At 41.0% G+C, this 6,520-nt stretch overlaps 2 non-coding genes across 2 annotated transcripts; both read left to right on the top strand.

The window, feature by feature from the left end:
• The first annotated feature begins 1,021 nt into the window (after window positions 1–1,021).
• On the top strand, window positions 1,022–1,128 carry LOC141715484 (small nucleolar RNA R71). The gene has a single exon (XR_012572245.1). It is a non-coding gene; the product is annotated as a small nucleolar RNA R71 (small nucleolar RNA).
• Window positions 1,129–6,115: 4,987 nt separating this feature from the next.
• LOC141716472 (small nucleolar RNA R71) lies at window positions 6,116–6,222 on the top strand. Its single transcript, XR_012573181.1, has one exon. It is a non-coding gene; the product is annotated as a small nucleolar RNA R71 (small nucleolar RNA).
• The last annotated feature ends 298 nt before the right edge of the window (window positions 6,223–6,520 follow it).

Genomic DNA, 6,520 nt, shown 5'->3' with positions numbered 1-6,520 from the left:
AAACTTCTCAAACTGCTTATCCGGATTTTTCTTCTGCAGCCTCTTTGGAAAAGGAGGTGGAGGATAGATCTGTTTCTCCCCTGTATTACCCTCAGGAGGAGTGTGTTCTACAGTAGTCTTCCTTGGTTCCACCTCTACTTCCTTCTGCACATCTTCTTCAGCCACAACTGCATTTTCTGAATCTTGAGATTTTTCAGGCTCTTCGTCTTGCTGAATTTGGGGGCTTGCGACCTTTCCAGACCTTAAGGTGATGGCGTTCACATGTTCTTCAACTTCCCTCTTTCCTGGATTGGCTTCTGTATCACTAGAAAGCGTTCCTGGTGGTCGATTCAATAAGGCATTAGCAATTTGCCCTATTTGGTTCTCCAAAGTCTTGATAGAAACAGCTTGGCTTTGGCATATAAGAGCCTGGTTTTTGCACATAAGCCTCAACTCCTCTAATTCAGATTTTTCATTCGAAGATAGACCTGCATCATGAGTTTGTTATTGAAGTTGGAGTTTTTGCTGAAAACCAAGAGAGTTGAACAGCTTATTTCCAAACGGCTGGAATGGATGTTGCATCACATTCTGATTGTTGCTCCAGCTGAAGTTAGGATGATTCCAGTTGTTAGGATGATAAGTATCTGGAACTGGTTGTTGCGATCTCTAAAAGTTGCTCACAAACTGAGCTGAGTCGCTAGATATAGCGCATTGCTCTGTCGCATACGGACCTGCACACAGCTCACAAACACTAATTATCTGCTTAACACCATAGTTAGCCAGAGAATCGATCTTCATAGACAACGCCTTTAGTTGAGCAGTGATAGCTGTAGCTGTATCCACTTCAAGAACTCCTGCTACCTTGCCCTATGGATATCTCTGGGTTGGATACTGATATTCATTAGCAGCCATCAGTTCAATTAGATCATAAGCTTCCTTATAGCTCTTTGCCCATAATGCTCCGCCTGATGCTGCATCGAGCATGGGTCTGGACTGTGCTCCCAACCCATTGTAAAAATAAGTGATGATCATCCAATCAGGAATTCCATGATGAGGACACTTCCTAAGCATCTCCTTGTAGCGCTCCCAAGCTTCACTTAGCGATTCTCCCGTTTGCTGCGCAAATTGAGTAATAGCATTCCTGAGTGCAGCTGTCTTCGCCATAGGGAAGAATTTAGTAAGAAACTTCTGAGCAAGATCTTCCCAAGTAGTAATCGAACCAGCTGGTAGAGAGTGTAACCAGCTCTTAGCCTTGTCCTTCAGAGAGAATGGGAACAGTCTCAGCTTCACAGCATCTTCAGAAACACCGTTAAACTTGAAGGTGTCACATATTTCAATGAAATCCCAAATATGTGTATTGGGATCTTCCGTTGGAGAACCTCCAAATTGGACTGAAGTCTGTACCCATTGAATTATGCCAGGCTTGATCTCAAAGGTATTAGCTGTGATAGCTGGCCGGACAATGCTAGATTGAATGTCATTGATCTTGGGTTGAGAAAAATCCATCAAGGCTTTCGTTCGTGCTGCTCGATCTCCCATTGTAATGAGTACCTGAAACACAAACAAATAAACCATGAAAGTAAAAGAATCTGAGTCAGTGAACTTTAACGACCACTGATGACAAGCACATAAACTAAAAAGTAACACCGAGTCCCCGGCAGCGGCGCCAAAAACTTGTTAGTGCGAAAACACGCTAATATTCACGCAACTATACGCGTTCACAAGTAGTATAAGATATAAATCAGATCTGTTCCTACAGAGACTGGTTTAGGTTAAGTTCAATTTATGCACCTATGCAACAATGTATGGTTATCGCTCAATGCTAAGATAAATAACAAATTGGGTTTTTATTAAACTAAGAGATTATACTAAATAACATTAACTAAGAGAATTGAAGTTGAATTACTATATATGACAAACATGGGATTCTAACTTCATTATATACTTCATTCAATAGCCTTCTCGTTCTTAACCTTAGCATGTGATGGTGAGGACACTAATCAGATAACACGAAACTGATAAACGCCAACTTTCGTTGCACGAGTACCATTCTACCAGATATCCACAAAAGAGATAGAAGCTGAATAGGCACTAATTATATTGAGACCCTATATGTCTATAGAATTTGACAACATAACGGTTTAAGCACAAGTTATCTATCTTGATTACATAGGGCAAGTAAAACAGTTAGAGTTACCTACGAATCATGTATACACATACAAGAACCTATGCTAGCATGGCAAGTTCTAAACCTCTATATTCACTGTCGCTTCAATAGAGATTAACACGCTATCTTATATGTTAGCTATGCACATAAGACGAATAAGCACAACCATACTAGGATATCATACAATCACCACACACCAAGATATCGAAACAATTAATTATTGAAATCCATAAGTAAATCCGCTAGAATCCCATGACAACGATTAGCCCTTAATCGAACTCATCGTCACCATGGGTTCCAATGAAAGCATGGTATAAACAAGGTCTTAATAAACTAAATAATAATCAAAGTACGAATAAACGAGATCTAGGTTCAACAAGAACGAAAACGAGCATCCAAAGTTACAACTAATTCAAAGAATCACAAGTTGAAAACAAGATCTTCTTTTTCAGAGTTGTTCTGTGCTTCTAGGCCTTCTCCTTGGTATCCCAATCTTCCCGGATGATGAAAACCCTTTTTTTAAGTATATATACGCCCCTAGTGGACCTGGACCCTTAAAATCGTCAAATTCTACTCAAAAAAGGCTTTTTCAGCGAAATCAGCGACCAGCCGCCTCCTAAGCGGGCGCTCAGCTCTCCTGAGCGGGCGCTCAGCTCTCTGAGCGGGCGCTCAGCTCTGCTGAGCGGGCGCTCAGCTACTGACTGGGAAAAATATTCTGATGAATCTTATTTTGGCCATAACTTGAGTTCTACTCGTTAGAATTAGGCGATTCAACTGCCCACGCGAAGCTATTGAGATTCTCTACAACTTGACAATGGCCTTGGCTTCCAATTCTGATCACTTTTAATCATATTTCCTTTAAAAGCTCTTTTCTTCATTTAACTGATACCTGAAATGCAATGACATAAAAATACATCAAAATACCAACAACTTGAGTCCAAAACACCAATTTAAGCTTGTAAATAAGCGTTCTAAGTGGATATAAAATCCACTTATCAATAGGTGCCATTATTAAACTCTTCTTTAAGATCTCAAAAGCAGCGAGACACTCATCATCAAACTTGAAAGGGACATCTTTCTCTAAAATATTGCACAAGGGTTTAGAGATTTTAGAGAAGTCCTTGATGAAACGCCGATAGAATCCCACATGACCAAGAAGGCTGTGAACTCTCTTAGCAAAAATTGGTGAGGAAAGATTTTCAATGACCCCCCCCCATTGGCTTTGTCCACCTCAAGACCTTTACTAAAGACCTTGTGCCCAAGAATGATGCCCTGTTGCACCATAAAATAACATTTCTCCCAGTTGTGAACCAGATTGGTCTCAACACACCTTTTAAGAATGGCGCCAAGATTTTGCAAGCACTCATCAAAAGAATCACCGAACACAGAGAAATCATCCATAAACACCTCCACATTCTAACCAATCATGTCAGAGAAGATAGCCATCATGCATCTATGAAATATGGCAGGTGCACCACACAACCCAAAAGAAACTCTTCTGAAGGCAAAAGTACCAAACGGACAAGTGAATATAGTCTTTTCCTGATCTTCTGGAGCGATGCAAATCTGATTATAGCCTGAATAGCCATCTAGAAGATAATAATATTCATGCCCAGCCAACCTGTAGAGCATTTGATCAATAAACGGAAGAGGGAAGTGATCCTTCCTCGTAGCTTTGTTCAGCTTCCTGTAATCCATGCAAACTCTCCACCCCATGACTGTTCGAGTAGGAATGAGCTCATTCTTCTCATTAGCAACAACTGTGATGCCTCCTTTCTTCGGCACACACTAAACTGGACTCACCCAAGAACTGTCAGAAATAGGATAGATGATCCCTACATCTAGCCAATTGAGAATTTACTTCTTCACAACCACTTTCATGATAAGATTAATCCTTCTATATTGCTCAACAGTTGGCTTACTACCTTCCTCTAGCAGAATTTTATGCATGCAATAAGAAGGGCTGATTCCCTTGATATTTGCTATAGTCCATCCAATTGCCGATTTGAACTCTCTCAGAATTATTAAGAGCTTTTCCTCATCACTACCTGAAAGGTCAGATTCAATAATAACAGTAAAAGTAGATGCACCACCTAAAAAAGCATACCTTAAGTATTCAGGCAAGGTTTTAAGCTCGAGTGTAAGAGCTTCCTCAATGGATGGCTTGAGGTGCTTTAGAGATTTGTTCAGCTTCTCCAATGCAAGAGATTCAAACGGCATATCCAGCCTTCGCTTCCAAGGAGAAGCATTCAAATATTGCAATTGCTCATCACCTTCATCATCTTCACTATCTAAATTTTCCAACAAGGCTTTCTCTAAGGCATCAGACCTTAGCATTTGATCAAGTTCTGAAGTAACCATAGAATCGACCAACTACACTTTTAAGCACTCCTCATTATCAGTAGGGAATTTCATGGCATTGAAAACATTAAATGTCACATCCTGATCCAGTACTTGCATAGTGAGCTCGCCCTTCTGCACATCAATCAAGGTTCGGCCAGTAGCCAAGAATGGTCTTCCCAAGATTATGGGAATCTTCTTATCCTCCTCGAAATCAAGAATTACAAAATCAGCAGGAAAGATGAGTTTGTCCACCTTGACCAAGACATCCTCCACAATGCCTCGTGGATATGTAATAGAGCGATCGGCCAACTGCAAGGTCATATAAGTAGCCTTTGGATCAGGTAAGCCCAACTTCTTGAAGATAGACAAGGGCATCAAATTGATGTTAGCCCCCAAGTCACATAAGCATTTGTCAAATGACACTTTTCCAATGGTACAAGAAATAGTGAAGCTCCCAGGGTCTTTAAGTTTCGGAGGCAACTTCTGTTGCATCACAGCACTGCTTTCCTCCGTAAGAGTGAAAGTCTCTAAGTCATCGAGCTTCACTTTCCTCGAGAGAATACCTTTCATAAACTTCACATAGGTAGGCATTTGTTCAAGAGCTTCAGCAAAAGGTATATTGATATGAAGTTTCTTGAAAACTTCCAAGAACTTAGCAAATTGCGTATCCAGCTTTTGCTTATGCATCCTCTTAGGAAAAGGAGGTGGAGGATAGAACTGTTTTCCCCCTTTATTACCCTCAGGAGGAGTGTTGACAATAGCTGTCTTCCTTGGTTCCACTTTTACTTCCTTCTGCACTTGTTCTTCAGCCACAACTTCAACTTCTGGAACTGGATATTTTTCGGGATTTGTAATCTTCCCAGACCTCAATGTGATTTCCTTGACATACTCTTTAGCTTCCCTCTTGCCTGGAACTTCTGTGTCACTAGGGAGTGTACCAGGTTGTCAATTCAGCAAGGCATTGATAATTTGCCCAATTTGATTCTCCAAGGTCTTAATAGAAACCTCTTGGCTCTTGCACATAAGCCTCAACTCCTCTAATTCATATTTTTCATTAGATTGTGGTAGTTGTTGAAGTTGGAGTTGTTGTCTTGGTGCATATTGTGGCTGTTAAAAACCAGGAGGGTTGTATTTCTTAGCTGTATATTGCTGATAAGGTGTTGCACCATATTCTGAGTGTTGCTCCAGCTGAAGTTAGGATGATTGCGGTTATTAGGATGATAGGTGGCTGGAGCTGGTTGCTGCGACCTCTAAAAGTTCCTCACGAACTGAGTTGATCCACTAGAAATAGCACACTGCTCCATCTCATGTGCACCAGCACAAAGCTCACAAACACTAGTGATCTGATTAACTCCAAAATTAGCCAAAGAATCCACCTTCATCGTCAAAGCCTGAAGTTGAGCAGCTATAGCAGTAGTTGTATCCACTTCCAGAATTCCTGCTACTTTGCCTTGAGGTATCATCTGAGTTGGGTTCTGGTATTCATTAGCAGCCATCAGTTCAATCAATTCATAAGCTTCATCATAGCTTTTAGCCCATAAGGCTCTGCCTGATGCTACATCAAGCATGGGTCTAGAAGTTGCACCCAACCCGTTGTAGAAACAGTTAATGATCAGCCAGTCGGGCATTCCATGGTAAGGACACTTTCGAAGCATCTCCTTATATCGATCCCAAGCTTCACACAAAGATTCTCTCGTTTGCTGTACAAATTATGTAAGGGCATTCCTGATTACAGCATTCTTCGCCATAGGGAAGAAATTAGTGAGAAACTTGTGAGCTAGATCTTCCCAAGTAGTAATAGAGCCTGGTAGTAGAGAATACAACCAACACTTAGCTTTAGCCCTCAGAAGAATGGGAATAGCCTCAGCTTAATAGCGTCTTCAGTAACCCCATTGAACTTGAAAGTGTCGCAGATCTCGAAGAAATCCCTGATGTGAATGTTGGGATCTTCTATAAGAGAACCCCTAAACTGAACTGACTTATGTATCATCTGAATCGTGCTCGACTTGATTTCAAAGGTGTTATCCGCGA

This window comes from Apium graveolens, chromosome 3 (assembly GCF_009905375.1).
Source record: "Apium graveolens cultivar Ventura chromosome 3, ASM990537v1, whole genome shotgun sequence".
Classification (NCBI taxonomy): domain Eukaryota; kingdom Viridiplantae; phylum Streptophyta; class Magnoliopsida; order Apiales; family Apiaceae; genus Apium; species Apium graveolens.
This window is presented reverse-complemented; position numbering and strand designations above follow the sequence as displayed.